Below are 17,592 nucleotides of genomic sequence, written 5' to 3'. Positions count from 1 at the left end.
TTTCTGCCCAATTTTTCTGTAAACTTGAAACTGCTCAAACAAATAGTCTATTAAATAGTCTATTAATAGTCTATTAAAAACACACTTTTATTACTCTCACTATTAAAACCATAAAATTATATTTGTAGGATATTATTATAAAATAAAATAGAAGATATCTATTTTTTCCTAGAAGTGTAAGACATTCTGAGACATTCTGAGCTAATTATTTACACATCAACTTCCAGAGGTAAGGTTTTGGGCTTCATCAGAGATTTTTAAAAATCTAATGTGATTTTAAACTATTGCCTTGGATTCTATTTTTATTGACATTATATTTATCATTTTAACTCTTTATAAAAGTATAAAAACCCTAAACCACACTGCAATGACACATATAATGCCTGAAAAAAGATGTGTCATTTTCATCTGAAAGAGCACAACCAAAATTTATATATACAGCCTAAAAGATAAACGATAATTTATTGAGTGTATATTCACATTTTTCATTGCAAGGTATAAAGAGGTACAAAGTAGGAGGAGCCCACTATTTCCATTAGTAAATAATTTAATTGGTTAGACTTAAAACAGGACATTCTGAAAATCATATTTATAATATATAAATATATTAAAATATATAGTTTATGTTCAATAACATTATGGTTTATGTTCAATAATGCTGTTGAACATTATTATTGAATATCTTTAATGATGTTATTGAACATAAACAATAACATTATTCATCCATTCACTCCTAATAGCCAACCCCAGTGCCTGACATACAAGAGGAAACTTCTAATTATTGATTAATAGATATATGTTTCAGTCCGTTCTAAAATGTCTCATGATCCGCTGAGGTTACACTCATTCCACTCTTCACTCAGGATCATGAAGTTGCTAATTCATTTTGAAACTTCAAATTTCAGGATCATTTCTGGATAAACATTTCTTTCTGCATTTCCTGATTCAAAATTTTCAAATCCTTCACAATGAAGAGAGTGTGGAGGGGGTAATTATGTCTCCCATAGACAATATTTTTTTAAATTAATTTTTATTGGAGTATAATTGCTTTACAATGTTGTGTTAGTTTCTGCTGTACAGCAAAGTGAATCAGTTATAGATATACATATATCCCCTCTTTTTTAGATTTCCTTCTTATTTAGGTCACCACAGAGCATTGAGTAGAGTTCCCTGTGCTATACAATAGGTTCTCATTAGTTATCTTTTTTTTTTTTTAATTATTTATTTATTTATTTATTTATTTATGGCTGTGTTGGGTCTTCATTTCTGTGCGAGGGCTTTCTCTACTTGTGGCAAGTGGGGGCCACTCTTCATCGCGGTGCGCGGGCCTCTCACTATCGCGGCCTCTCTTGTTGTGGACGGAGCACAAGCTCCAGACACGCAGGCTCAGCAACTGTGGCTCACGGGCCTAGTCTCTCCATGGTATGTGGGATCTTCCCAGACCAGGGCTCGAACCCGTGTCCCCTGCATTGGCAGGCAGATTCTCAACCACTGCACCACCAGGGAAGCCCTAGTTATCTATTTTATACATAGTAGTGTATATATGTCAATCCCAATCTCCCAGTTCATCCCACCCCCGCACCCCCTTGGTATCTATATATTTGTTCTCTACATCTGTGTCTCTATTTCTGCTTTGCAAATAAGTTCATCTGTACCACTTTTCTAGGTTCCACATATAAGCAATATTATACAATATTTGTTTTTCTCTTTCTGACTTACTTCACTCTGTAAGACAATCTCTAGGTCTATCCATGTCTCTGCAAATGGCATTATTTCGTTCCTTTTATGGCTGAGTAATATTGTATTGTATATATGTACCACAACTTCTTTATCCATTCCTCTGTTAATGGATATTTATGTTGCTTCCATGTCCTGGCTATTGTAAATATTGCTGCAATTAACATTGGGGTGCATGTACCTTTTTCAAATTATGGTTTTCTCCAGGTATATGCCCAGGAGTGGGATTGCTGGGTCATACGGTAGTTCTATTTTTAGTTTTTTGAGAAACCTCCATACTGTTCTCTATAGTGGCTGTACCAGTTTACATTCCCACCAACGGTGTAGGAGGGTAGCCTTTTCTCCACATCCTCTCCAGCATTTATTTTTTGTAGATATTTTAATGAGGGCCATTCTTTCTGGTGCGAGGTGATACCTCATTGTACTTTTGATTTGCATTCCTCTAATAATTAGTGATGTTGAGCATCTTTTCATGTGTTTGTTGGCCATCTGTATGTCTTCACTGGAGAAATGTCTATTTAGGTCTTCCACCCATTTTTTTCATTGGGTTGTTTGTTTTTTTGATATTGAGCTGCATGAGCTGTTTGTATATTTTGGAGATTAATCCCTTGTCAGTTGCTTCATTTGTAAATATTTTCTCCCATTCTGAGGGCTGTCTTTTCATTTTGTTTATGGTTTCCTTTGCTGTGCAAAAGCTTTTAAGTTTCATTAGGTCCCATTTGTTTAGTTTTGTTTTTATTTTCATTACTCTAGGAGGTGGGTCAAAAAAGATCTTGCTGCGATTAACGTCAAAGTGTGTTCTGCCTATGTTTTCCTCTAAGACTTTTATAGTGTCTGGCCTTACATTTTGGTCTTTAATCCATTTTGAGTTTATTTTTGTGTATGGTGTTAGAGAGCGTTCTAATGAAAGAAATCAAAGATGACACAAACATATGGAGAGACATACCATGTTCTTGGATTGGAAGAATCAATATTGTGAAAATGACTACACTACCCAAAGCAATCTACAGATTCAATGCAATCCCTATCAAATTACCAATGGCATTTTTCACAGAATTAGAACAAAAAATTTTTACAATTTGTATGGAAAGAAAAAAGACCCCAAATAGCCAAAACTATCTTGAGAAAGAAAAACGGAGCTGGAGGAATCAGGCTCCATGACTTCAGATATACTACAAAGCTATAGTAATCAACACAGTATGGTACTGGCACAAAAACAGAAATATAGATCAATGGAACAGGATAGAAAGCCCAGAGATAAACCCACGCACCTATGGTCACCTAATCTATGACAAAGGAGGCAAGAATATACAATGGAGAAAAGACAGTCTCTTCAATAAGTGGTTCTGGGAAAACTAGACAGCCACATATAAAAGAATGAAATTAGAACACTCCTTAACACCAAACACAAAAATAGACAATATTTTTTTTAATAACAACCCCTACTCCCTACAAATTGAGGTCCTGAATAATAATTACAAAGCAGGCTTGATTTCATGATTTATCTTCTTTTTTTCGTGTTTGCTTCATTGCCAATATACTTTTAGTTAGAAGGAAATTGTGATGTACAGAGCCATGGAAACATTAAAGTTCTTTATGACTTCCTATGTAACCTTGGAAAAAGTATTCTAGTTCTAAGAATACATCCATTTTTATGGACTATCGATATGTTTATCACTTAAACTTTACCAATTATCAAAGTGTAGTCATGTTAATTAAAGGGAAATATTGTGGGAATTTATTAAATTATTAAAATATTTTAATGCTATATGAAAACATTTGACTTTCTTTTGAGATCTATTAGTTTTATAGAACAGAAAAAAGAAAATAAAATATTAAATAAGTAGAATATTACCCAATTCTGGGTTAATAACATTATTGGGAGGGTATGTTGAAAGAAGAACATCTGTTTGTTCTAACTGTAATATATAGAATTCACTGAGTTAATGTATTTAATTCTATCATCCTTAAGAGGAAGATAAGCAAGCACCTGTGAAGTACAGTACAAAGATAAAAGAATATCTGGAGAAAGAGTTAGAGCAAGAACCAAATTGCAAATCAACTTCAAAAAAATCACGTTTGTTTAGATGATAAGACATACAAACTTTAAAGTAATAAACACAATGCAATCTTCAGAATATCACCTGGAAATAACAAAGACACAGACAAAATGGGAGAAGGTAAACATTATGAAAAGAAAAAAGAAAGTCATGTTTATAGGACCCAAACTTATAAATACCACATCAAAGAGATGAATGTCAATTTGGAAAAATAAAACAGAAATCAAGGAAAACTAAATGTTTCAAAAGGTTCCATTGTTTATTAACAGATTTATTTGACTAAACATCTAAAAGAACAAATACTTATGGTTAATCTGAAATCAGTATCTACATAACACTAAAAGCAGCCACCTTCCCATTGCCCAGGAACAAAATCTGCACTGGACTTGATCAGGAAAACCTCTGTGTTCCACAGAAGGGTTCAGGTTAAACAGTCAGTCACAGCTGTGGATGGATTCAGAGGAAGACTTAAAGCACAAAGCCAGCAGATTAACAGTGCAAATATTTCAAAATAGGATGGAAACCTGTCTTACTCTGCTCTCCTTTTAGGAGAATGAAAGGAAAAGTAGAGAATTCAGATGATATGGGATCATATTTTAGCAATGATAATAGCCTAGCAAGAGTCTGGTGAGAGGCATTGGGAGATCAAGCACACAGCATAATATTGCAAATATTAAAAGAGAAGACTATGACATTACTTGTAGCATGAATACAATTTTGTTTGTGTATTATGAACAGTGTAAGACATGTCAAAAGAAGTGAACTTGTAGTAGAGTCCCCTGTTGCTTTTTTATACTTTGTCCTCTTTCAACCTTTCTTCTAACCCAAACTTCTGGAAATACTCACTTTCCTCTTTCTTTTGCTCCAAAATTGTCTTCATTATCTTAATTTTCAATGGTATTCCCATAAGAATCAAAATTTTTAAAAAACACTTTTAACTTTTGAGTCTATATAGTGTCAAGATGTTAAAATACATTAATCACTAACAAGCATTAATTCCTCTTTTAAATGATACAATTGAAGCTCACAAAAGTTAAGATGTAACTTAATTAGGAGTAACAGCCCAGAAATTAAAAGACAAGTGTGCAAATTCAAGTCTGCCTTGGTCATGCTTCTAAATGATCCCTTTTTCTTCTCTCACTCTATCAGTGCTTGCATCATCTTTTTCTTCTTCTATAGCCCTGATAGATAAATAATATATTAATGTAATTCACTCCTATATATTAACTTATAATATTTGATACATAAAATTCTACCCTTTTATTGGAGAACAACATGAATTAAAAGGAATATTTGAAGAAACAGGAGTACTCTGAAAAAAATATCAACAAAAAGGCACGTAATAGGCTGAATGTGGTGAAACGGAATATTTTTTTCTTACAATCATGACGTCAAACAGGCCAAGCTCCTTGCTTGAGAAATCGTCCACATATGCTAAGGCTCTTTAAATAGCTCTTGGTGCAGAACAGTCTTGAGACACTGGGGCCATTGTCTTTTTGAAATCATAGTAAATAAGAATGGAATCCGAATTGAGTCATGCCCTCTAGAATCTTTGATACAAATATCTAAGAGTTCTCAATACACAGTTCAGTAGTTATTATTTATTGAATTTACTGAATGAATGTTTTTAATTACTATCCAGACTTCCCTTTACTTATTTCAGGGATATACCTCTATCAAAATTCTAAATCCGCATCCGACCTTATCCAAACCCTATACATATTGCAAGAATTGTATTACCATTATATATACTACGCATGCTCTAAAGGATTATTAGCTCTAATTTCTAATTTCTGTCTTGCTTCTGAGTCTATGATAGAAACGTTCCTCAACCACTTCATTCCTTAAATTTTAATTTGTAAAATAAAGCACATATGACCCAGGATCAAATTAAGAACTTTCATTTTCCTTCGACCTCAGGCCCATTGAATACAATACTTGTGAAACGAAGACAGTGCCTTTTATTATGTTAACATAATAGTCTTTGGAAGCTGAGCATGTTGGTCAAAGTCTGTATAACATCTCAAATTACTTAAGATTTACTTAGTACAGTTTTCCTTTTTGTAACATTCCATTATTATGAGTTCTTATTATGAGATAGAAGACGTGAATTATAAGCTACAGAATAGCAAACAAACAAAATAGGAATAAGAAAAAGATAAAAGATTTACAAAATAAAAGTCAAACAAGCCTCACCTGTTTTATTGTGGGTTTTATTAGCAGAGGGCACTCAAAATATGTCTTAATCTCTAACCATGTTTTCAATCTTAGATTTCAAAATAAAACCTTCTGCAAAGGAGCTTTTAAAAAAGGTTTGTAATAGCTCTTTTCTTATTAGGGAAAACAAATACAGTGCCAAATCAAATTTTAATGTCTTTTTCTGGCTATGTTCACATCAGCAAATGTCTAATCACTAAATGTTAAATTATTGCATAAATAGGTTTCATAAAACAATCACTAACTTATGACAAGTGTCAATAAGACTTAATGCAAGCCTTGCTGATAAAGTTCAATGTAAATTGTGAAGTGGTATAAAATCAAGTCTGCCTCTGTTAATAATGAATCACTGAAGTAACAGACTTTCTTCCCTACCAGCAGGATATATAATCAAGAGATAGAAAACTATCTTGATTAACATCTAATAATTAAGTTCAGACATTAAAAGATATAATACATGTTACTCACTAATTTTAATGATCATAAATTAGATGTGGCAGAGAAGTATACCAAAATAGTGATGATTATGTTATTATTAAAATTTTCAAGGAAATTACTTAAAAACTTAAAAAAATAGTCTCCCATTACGAAAACACTTAATAACACTATATAGAATGAGTAACTCAAGTCTTCCAAAAGATACCATGTGCATACTTCGTGAAAACACTAAAAAAGAGTCTCTATAGTCAAATCATCCTAATGTCTAACAAGGAAATAACATCATATTATTCCATTTTTCTGAAGATAAAGTTCCAGAAAATCAGGTTGACTTCTAGTTATCCTGAAAATTGATATTGCTGATGGAGATTCGATCTTCACTACACAAAATCAATCTACTCTATATATTCTATCCTCACTTTACTTCTATAACTTTGAATTCTTCAAGCAAATAAATTTCAAATTTTTCAAATAAATTTCAGCATTTTCTCTCCTGTGATTTCTATGCTGTGTGAGAACAATTCTCCCAGATTTGCTTAGTATTAACACTGTTAAATTAATTAGACAAAGAAGCCATTAAACTGAGGAACCTCTAATGCCATGACAGCCTACATAAGGAAACCAAAATATAAGCCTGTAAATGCCTCAAGGTTAAGAAACTGAAACCTAATGATAACCAGTCACAAACAGTCAACGAGGCTTAAGCTATAGCTACTCAATAATTTTCTTAATTTGCTTCCCGCTTTTCTCTATAAAAGTCTCTCCCAGAGCTCCTGTCTGTGGAGTGTCCCTAAATACTTCCAGTTTGGGGCTGCCTGATTTGAACTGATATTTGCTCAAATCAACTCTCGAAAATTTTTAATATGCCTTAGCTTACCTTTTTTTTAATTTATTTTTTATTGAGGAAACATTGGTTTAAAATGCCATAGTTTATCTTTTAACAATTCATTCTGTAGGAAGTATTGGAGTAGACACTTGATTTACAGACCAGCGTGTGTTTTGAATTTTGAATCACGGTGGTTGAAAAGTCATAAGGCATTAAGAAAAACTAGTGAAATTTCTTCAATGCCTCTCAATGTAGTGACCAAAACAATATTTGATACCAAATGCAGTTCCTCCAACCCTCTGCAAGGAGTGACGGACCAATAATCTAAAAGTCTATGCTCTCAAGCAGGTACTGCTAACTGGGTCACTGGGGAACAGATGCCAGGAAGTAGGAATTAAGAAAAAGGGAGAAATCAAGGATGGGAAGCTGTTTTACAGAGAAAAATGGGATGATATTTTAGATTACTTAAGTTACAAAGAATTGAGCCTAGAGACTTTTCACCATATTTGTCATTCTTCCACAAATATTTGTTAAGCTCCTATTAAGAACAAAGCACATTTCTATATTAATGAAAGGTAACATTTTAAAAAACGGAAAAAAATTCTTGTCTGCCAAGCAAAAAGGTAATCCATTCTTGGTGTTACTAAACCCTTTTTTAACCAAGGGACCATTAACTTATGATAGAGTTTATATCTTTCCCTGATGTATAAATTAAGAGTCAAGAGTCATGTTATAAATTGGCTATTTCAGGATACCTTGGAATGTTGTGAATTCAAATATATTAATGATTTAGAAGCAAAATTGTTGACAAGTTTTATTTAAGGAAATCACATTTTTATTCTTAAAAATTATCAAAGAATTTATTGTTCTTCATGGAAAGTCTCTTGAGAGTAAAGCAAGGGCATTGATAGGCAGAAATATGGAAAAGCCCAAAATATTTTTTTTTTAATCCATAAACCCATAGCAAGGCTTCATGTTTTTTATATATCTGTCTCTTTCTCTCTCTTTCTCATGTCTCTGTTTTTACCTTTGTCTATCTGTCTAAATTAAAATTTAAATACTCAATCCTTGTAAAAAAGCATGCTGGAATATATTAATGGGATATGAAGATTATGCTCTCTGAATTTTTCTCTTTGTCAGTGTTTTTTAAAGGGCTTAGTAATATAATTCATTCATATTACACTCTGTGTCTTAGCTGTATATTTTGCATAATTGCAAGGAAGAAGAGGGTGAAAATATGTTTACTTTTGACAAATCAACCTTATATTTTGAAAAAAAAACATATATTGAAAATATTGTTTTATATTTTCTTAAACAATAAATCAGACCCTTAACAAAAAATACTTTTATTAATATTTTCTTCAAATATTTGTATACTGGTAATCAATATACAGTGTTTTACTATGGCAAGGCTACTGATTATCACTGGTAGCAAACCACATTTCTACTAGTTTATTCATTCATAAAATTTACTTATCATATATTAAACAAACTGGAGGTTGTAGCTTCTATGAAAAAAAATGCAGTAACAAAATCATTAATATAGTTTTCCAAAGCCCTATATTTTCCAGTATCCCTTAAATGTTTCTCTTTTGTTGATGTTGTGGATGCTACTTTCCACAAGAGATTTGATACTTCAATCTTGGGGAGGAGGGAGTATTTATGCAACCATTAAAAGCAAAATGCAATCTTGTGTTTAATGTCTTGAACTTCAAAACTTCAGTTGCATTTAATTAGAATTAATTCTACTGTTTTTGATATTGCTCTGTTTTACTAATCCACTAAAATGCATAATTAAACTATTACTTATGTTCAACTATTAAATGTGGATATGTACCTCTCTGTATGTATTTACCAAATATATATAAATCTTTGTTCACAGCCAATTGATAACATCCTAAAATACAAAATGTCCAATTCTGTGAGGCTTTATTTTTACTCAATACTCATCTAACTTTGGTTCCATAAACAAGATATATTTAAGAAAAAGAGTAAAATCCATAATAAAAGTAATTTTATGTCAGTAAATACTCCTTGATACACTTCTGAGAAATCAAGCCAGTGAAATATTCTAATGACTAGGTAATAAATTCTTTGCAATTTTGTTTTAAGTGTGAAGGAAAGCTTAATTGAGGTCTCAGCTGATAGATCACTATAAATATTTTTGTTATGGGTAATGTTAAAGTACGATTTCTAAAATGTAAATTCTTAACCATCAGACAAATATAAAATGAACTTGTATCAAGAATTTATTTAACTCATTAAAGAGGAAACTGGTAAGATGCTATGACCAACTCCAAGAGAAACTAAGAAGCTAGTATATTTATAGGCCATTTAACAAAAAACAAGTTAGGATAATAATTCCAAGTTAGATATAAAACTGATAAATTCCCTGTAGGGTCATTAACTTTGGGTTATCTGTACCATTGGGCAGAAATAATTTACATTACTAGTAAATCAAATTAACGAAGTAACTTCATTCAATCTGAGTCCTTTAATAAATAGTAAACTGTGAGAGAAACTCAGTACCTTACCCTGATAATCTTTCTGAAGATTTTGCCCCCATAAGGCACTGAAAAGGTGTGCCTCCAACTTTCCTGCTTTATGTCCAAGCTTGGGATAATTTTTCCAACTGATTACTTAATAATTGGCGTATAACGCAGAATGCGTGCAGAGAACTGAGTGACTTTGCAAATTCTTATTAATACAATAATATTTCACACTGCTTAAATCTTAAAAAAATAAATAAAAATAGACATCTTTTTTTGAAGCTAACGGAATTAAATCATCCACTGAATGACTGAGACTCACAAACTCCATCTATTTTACCTTGAGATACATTTCCAATGAACTGATTATGGGAAATTAGTCAGTGAAACTTTCTTTTTAATCTGCATACAGATATTTTTCAGGTGTGTATAACATGGTCATAAATATAAGACTAGCATATTAAAATAATATTATATTAGGATAGCAATCTCTGGGAAAAATAGAATGGAAATGTGAGTTAAAATATAAGATGCAAGTATATATATATATATTTTTCCTATTTTACAAGTCTCGTTCATGTTGTTTTCAAAAGGATATTGCAGCATTTACGGGTATAACCTGTGTTAGCTTTGGAATTCTGTTGCTCATAATTTTTAAAAGAATGTCATGGATTTATTTGACAAATTTAGCAATATATTTATAGTTGCAATTTTGTCATTTCATCATTTTATATTAATTAAACTTAAAATTTTTAAATATTATAAACACAATCTAAAAAATGGTCAAGAAAATACTGTGGATTAAAGTTAGGTATTTAGTAAATATGTGACCCCAAATGTTTGAACAGTACTAATAACAGGCCGTGTTAAAGATTTTGGACTTATAATGAAAGCAACTGAAAGTCAGGCAAGAGTTTTAGTGGGTTACTTGTAATTACTGTGTCTAAATAAATTCTGTGCTAAAGAAATCATTCTCAGTTTTATAGCAACAGAAGATATGATGAAACATTCTTTGAAAAGTAAATTTTGGAGACTATGCTTCAATCAACAGTCTATCACTACAATTATGAAACTTCCTTGACAGGACACACACAAAATAGCATATTTTTTAAATGGTTAAAGCAAGCATATTGGAGTGTGTACATCTCTGTTTCTATTGTAGTTTTTACTTCTAATAAAGATAATGTATGTGATCCACTATCCAAAGTTAGGTAGCAGCATATGTTACTTCAATAAGCATAAAGCAATAATACAGTTCCCTCCATGATCTTGTCTGTGACTCTCATTTGAGTTCCCCATGTCCTAAAAGCCAATTGTCACAAGTTTGTCATACTTGACAAGTTCACAATCATGGGAAATTTATGTTTTAAACGTACAGAAAATTTTAATAAATCAATTACCAGTACCTCAGTATTTTAGAAGAACCAGACTAAGAAGGCTAAATAAAAACAGAAAGAAATTTCAGGTTAGCAGCTGAAACAAAGTAGAAGACTAAAAAGTTTAAAGTAAGCAGAAAAAATTCAGAAAGCATAGAAGTCTGAATCTAGTTTTAGAATATCACCCATCAGTAAAAACCTCAAAGATATTACTTAATTACACTGTATTTGGGTTTTCATAATGATGACTTCAAGTAATCATAAAACACAAATTATGGTCATTGTTCTCTTTTGAAGATAGCAAATCATTATAAAATAAGCTGTAAAAAATAATCAAAAGGATTATGTTTTTAAAATGTTTCTTGCTGAAAGTCTTAAATTTTTATTAGCTGGAAAGACCAAGCAGACAGTATTTTACTAGTTCCAGGATACATGGAGCTCATTACAACTTAAAACACTTGAATGGATATTTTTATTCCAAATTCATTTCAAGAAAACTGCAAGTTTCAGGAGCTTTCAAGAATTGCCTGCCAAGAAGGAGAGTGTTTGACATTTATAGCATTAAATAATTTCACTGCAAAAGATGCTCATTATCTGCTGTTTCTGAGATTGCACATTTTCTAAATTAGCCAATTCATCTGATGTGAAGTAAAGAATAATTTACATATATAATGAATATTTAATAGTATAAATTTAAGATAACTTTATGTTATCAGACTGTTTGGGCTAGTTCAATTGGCAATGAATCATTTTTTCCCCTACCATTTTACAATAATCACTTATTTTTTCTGTATATGACAGAATGCAGCATTAGAACTCACCATGTGTGTACCAGTAATACAACATTAAAACAAAAAAAACTCTTGCATTTATTTTTAATCAATTATATCTGATTTATGTTGAAGACAACCTATTTAAACACAGCAGTTTAACCAATAAACTCAATTACAACTTTATAAACTTACCATTAATTACACAAGTTAATGTAAACATGAGTATACAGGACATGAAGCAACATATACATCAGAAATCTCTCAATTTGTCATTTTACTTTACTTAATATTAAAATTAGATTAGCTTTTAGGCATTCTCTGTGGAGACTGAAAACCAAAATGGATAAAGTTTTGAAGACCTATTTTTACAATATTTAAAAAATATTCAACCTAAAGTAAATAATGACTCTCCTGACGTTAATCACATGAAATACTTTAAATGGCATCCTGAAAAGTCTTTGGAAGTAGTTGCACATTTGGTGAAGTAGCGTCTAAGAAACGAAACAAAATAGGAAACAGAAACAAAAGTTTTCATGAAATACAACCAAACCAGTTCCTCAAGAGAAACTTTACAAAGAGATATCAGAAAAATATGACTCATCAATCCTGATAAAAGAGAACATGATGTAATCTTGTGGACATATGGCTTTGCTAACATAATATAAATAGAGTAACATTTTTTGTATGAATGTTTCCTATAATGTCTCTCATCAAAGGCCAATGGCATAACCAAATTTCATCAAAGCAACTCTAAAAGCAGCCAAAACAGGGTAGTTACACTACTGTCTTAGTTCCAGATGATCATAGGTCATTATGTACGTAACTGAGAATAATGGTGCCACTGTACATGCTTCAGGAGACTCTTCAAGATGACTGACTCTTGCAATAAAACTTTAAATAAAGAATTAGGGGCTTCCCTGGTGGCGCAGTGGTTGAGAATCTGCCTGCTAATGCAGGGGACACGGGTTCGAGCCCTGGTCTGGGAAGATCCCACATGCCGCAGAGCAACTAGGCCCGTGAGCCACAACTACTGAGCCTGCGCATCTGGAGCCTGTGCTCCGCAACAAGAGAGACCGCGATAGTGAGAGGCCCGCGCACCGCGATGAAGAGTGGCCCCCACTTGCCGCAGCTAGAGGAAGCCCTCGCACAGAAACGAAGACCCAACACAGCCAAAAATAAATAAATAAATTAATTAAAAAAAAAAAAAAAGAGTTAGACAGCACAGAGTTTAGGGTTATATTATCTGATAAAAATCTGGAGTGCAAATATGATGCAGATTTAAGTCAGGTCCATATACTTTTCCAATTAATGAAGCAGGGTGCATGAAGATGCTGGTGCATAAACAGAGAATGAAGTGAACTAAGCAAGGGCCTGTGGGTGGAACTAAGACATTCTTGAAGAATGGAGTCCTTAAAGTGATAAATAAAGTGATGTTATTAGAATGTTGCATAGGCTCTAGTATTACAGAGAAACAGTCAGCTTATTCAAGATGTCATGAAATAACCAATGTACAAATGGACAATGGAGAACCAAATTAAGTACACCTGAAATTTTCCAGAACATGTTTACTTGCCAAGATCATAGTAGTTTGTTTTTGTTTGGTTTAGTTTTTCAGGACCACTGACCAGATGATATACAAGAAATATGTACAAGTTGGTCTATTTAAAATTCTTCCATAAAAACAAAGTTTAAGAAAATATCATTGAGACCATAAAGTATACAATTATATATGAATCCACGATTATTTCTCTATACATGGAGTGCCAGTGGAATATGAGTGGTAATTAGAAATGAGAATCCACTTGGGCTTATTTAGCTTAAAACTACTTAAAACTAGATTAAAATAGTGTACAATTTTCATGGAGAAAAATGGTACATGTTTAACATCATGATTATTAAATTAAGGTTTATAATTGGTTTTCATTTCAAAAATAATCCTTTCTGAATCAAGATAAAACCACAAACCCTGTATTAATAAAAAACTGTTAGAAATGCTGTTTTACTCATATTCTGACAAGAAAGCCAGATGTGCTTTAAAGTTTTCTCTATTTGTAACTTTGCCATCAATGACAATACATGAGAAATATTTTCTACATCCTAGACAATTGAATCTCATTATTTAAAACCTTTAGAGCTGTTGATTTTTGTATATAAAGCAAAGAATAATAAATCTTAATAAATAATAATCTCCCAAGTGTTAATCTGCATCGTGACTTCTATTAGTTTCTTCACAAAATGCAAGTCACAGGAAATATCCCTATCTTTTCTCATAAATTATTACCACCTGTCACTATTATAAGGACTCATCCCTGAATTTTGTGTGGAAATGAGAATTTTCTAATAAAAATTTAATTTCATTTTGAAAATCCAGGTATTCTTTATCTAAATTGCATGCTTGCATCTTGCATATTTTCTCTCTGACATGAAGATAGAGGGAGTGTGTGTGTTATTAAAGCTACTTCAAAATCCTTGTCAACACAGGTACAAGACAAATGAGCACCAGGTTTCCACAAACACAGACATGATGAAATTAGTTACTTCAACAAGGTTTTGATAGGGGCAGTAAGGCAGATATTGCTCCCAAAACATCCAAAATGTTTTAAGAAATACTTAGCTCTGCATTCATTAAAACTTGTTGTATAAGCATATTCATGCCATTTAAAAGATGCTATAATAACAAGTGAAAAAGCTGTTCACAAACCAAACTATCCATTATGATTATCGTTTTAAAATGATTATTTCTAAAGTATATCTGGTAAATTATAAAGCGAAATTATAAAAATAACTATGCATAGTAAAATTGCAAGTATTTTTCTGTTTTATTTAATTTCCTATATTTTCTAAACTATACTTAATAAGAATTTATTCATTATGAATAGAAGAGGAAATAAATAAATGTGAGGCATTTAAAATGTTACCAACAGTTAAGTTTTTTTTTACTTCATACATAATGCACCTCGTGCACAATCATGAGTACAAATGCCCATTAAGGTTGCTCTGATGAGTTAAGAAAAGAAAGAAATAGCAATCAGAAATGGATAATTTTAATTTAGTTTATGAGACCAGCCTAAAATACAAATTAGAGTATAATTTCTTCCCATTTGGTACTATATGGTGCAATTCTGTATCAACAGATTTTGCCTGTAAACATGGTGAGTTACAATTCTCATTCAGATTAACACACTGTAGTGTAGTTTTTAAGACTGTGGAGTTGACATGGGTTGAATCTAGATTCTGCCTTTACTACTTGTGTAACCTTAGCAGATCACTAAACTTTTCTTCCTACCTCTATTTCTTATTTATAAAATGGGAAATATCTCATAGTTGTGAGGATTACAGGAGTGAATACAAGTAAATCCCTCAACACACTGATTGGCAGGTTATGAGTGCACAGTTACATTAACAAATATTATTTTTGTTTTTTGTTTCTGTTGTTGTGTTTTATCTGCTCCTAGTGAAATGAACCAAAATTTAATTGTGCTTTCTTTACTGCAGTATCCAAGTATTCCTGGTAGGACTTCTTTTTAAATTTGACATTCAAATTCCCAAAATAATGAATTCCACACTGTGGGTTACAAGAAAAAATGAAATTAAAAAAAAAAAAACTAAAAGTAATCATTCATTCAATAAGATAGTATTGCTCTGCATTTAAAAAGAATGATAAATATGGATGTTTGTTTTTTATAAATGTATGTGTAATTCATTTATCAGATAGTTAGAACAGGATTTGAGATTAGAAGTAGGACCTGAAAACAATTCCTTTTATTAAAATTGGAGATTTCAAAAAATGATACCATGAGTTTGAAAAATTTAGTAATGTTTTGCAATAGTGATAATTCTTTGAAGGCTGATATTTAGCATAAGTAATATGATACAATTATAACATTAGCTAAGAAATGGTAAACATTTAGAGTGGTTTAAAAATTCTAGTTTAGGGGCTTCCCTGGTGGCGCAGTGGTTGAGAATCTGCCTGCCAATGCAGGGGACACGGGTTCGAGCCCTGGTCTGGGAAGATCCCACATGCCGCGGAGCAACTGGGCCCGTGAGCCACAACTACTGAGCCTGCGCGTCTGGAGCCTGTGCTCCGCAACAAGAGAGGCCGCGATAGTGAGAGGCCCGCGCACCGCGATGAAGAGTGGCCCCCGCTTGCCGCAACTAGAGAAAGCCCTCGCACAGAAACGAAGACCCAACACAGCCAAAAATAAATAAATAAGTAAATAAATTAAAAAAAAAACAATTCTAGTTTAAAATATTACACCCTGTTAATCATTAGTTTAACTAATGTTTCCTTTCTGTTAACTTCTAAATAAAATCTAACAGTTATGAGAGGTGCAGCAATTCCTAAATTACATGTATCAAGCTTTCAGCTCTTTAATAGTAATAGTGAATTTTTCTCTCTAAGGCTGTCAATCAAGATGATTTAACTTAAGGAAAAAGGTTCGGAATGATTAGAAAGCACTCATATCTTTCAAAAACCTGGCAATATAAAATTTAAAGTCAGCAATCTAAAATCCCAAGTATCTGTTTTTCCTAAAATGTAGATAGGTTGTAAGTAGAATTAAGTTTATATAGAAGAATAGAACATTGATGATCTTTTGTTTAAGATAAGGTTATATTACAAGATAATTATTTCAGCCAGTGGAGTGCCACTTCTCCTGTTATGGAAGGGGATTGGATGGGTGAGTTACAGGACACAACACATTGAATCATTTGTCATCTTCCTAAACATAAAAGTCTTTTTGGGCGCCACAGCACCAATTCAGAAATGACTGAATTGCTCCTTTCTTGTAGGTTAGACTCTAGAGCCCTTATTGAGCCAGGTAGATACTAACTGTATCAAAGACAATAAAAGCACAATTTGATTTTGGCAGCATTCTTTTGTGAGATATATTTTGCTTTCCTATTTTAACTTACAGAAAAATACTCAAGATGAAGAATAAAGAAACATAAACTTTGAGTTCATTGTTCAACAACTTAATTTACTTAAGTCAACATGTCCTCATTATCTGGATGTGCCACATAAGGCATCTCCGTAGTTAGCCTTGCTTTGTTGCCCATGCTTTTTAATGTTGATAATAGCAAACAAATGACATAACAATTAGACAATATCATTAAAGTCCACTAGCAAATCATCAGGATAAAAAAAAAAAAAAAACTCAACAGAAAAAAATGAACTGAATAGAAAAATAAATCCAAACGCATAGTTAACATGAAAAAATTCTCAGCTTTATTCGAAGTCTGAAAAAAAGTACATTCACAAAAGACATCTATCTCTGATCACTATAGGCCAGAAACTATACTGTAATTGTATTATCCCATTTAATCCTCACAATAATACCTTATGAGGGAGATAGTATTATCCCCACTTCACAGATGGGTAAATCGTGGCAATGACAGGATAGAACTTGCCTGATGTCAAATAGCTTATAATTGGCAGAACCAGGATTTATTTTCTTGAGGTTTATTTCTGTAGACACACACATGCACACACACACACACACACACACACACATCCCAAGGAAACAAACCAAAAAATAAAATCTACTATGCTTATTACAATGCTATTTGTGCTAGTAAACAATTGGAGCCAACCTAAGTATCCCATTACTAGAAGAATGATAATATAAATCATTGGACATGCATAATATGCAGTTACTCTGAACTTGTTAAAGAATA

The 17,592-nt window shown here is 32.1% G+C and overlaps 1 long non-coding RNA gene across 1 annotated transcript; it reads left to right on the top strand.

Moving 5' to 3' along the window:
- Positions 1-293: 293 nt before the first annotated feature.
- Positions 294-16,153, top strand: LOC309615504. Its single transcript, XR_014236885.1, has 2 exons — positions 294-1,186; positions 1,504-16,153. It is a non-coding gene; the product is annotated as an uncharacterized lncRNA (long non-coding RNA).
- Positions 16,154-17,592: the final 1,439 nt, after the last annotated feature.

Source organism: Balaenoptera borealis (genome assembly GCF_965194805.1).
Source record: "Balaenoptera borealis genome assembly, chromosome: 18".
Lineage (NCBI taxonomy): Eukaryota > Metazoa > Chordata > Mammalia > Artiodactyla > Balaenopteridae > Balaenoptera > Balaenoptera borealis.
The sequence above is the reverse complement of the archived record's forward strand: the minus strand, read 5'-3'. Positions and strand labels throughout refer to the sequence as shown.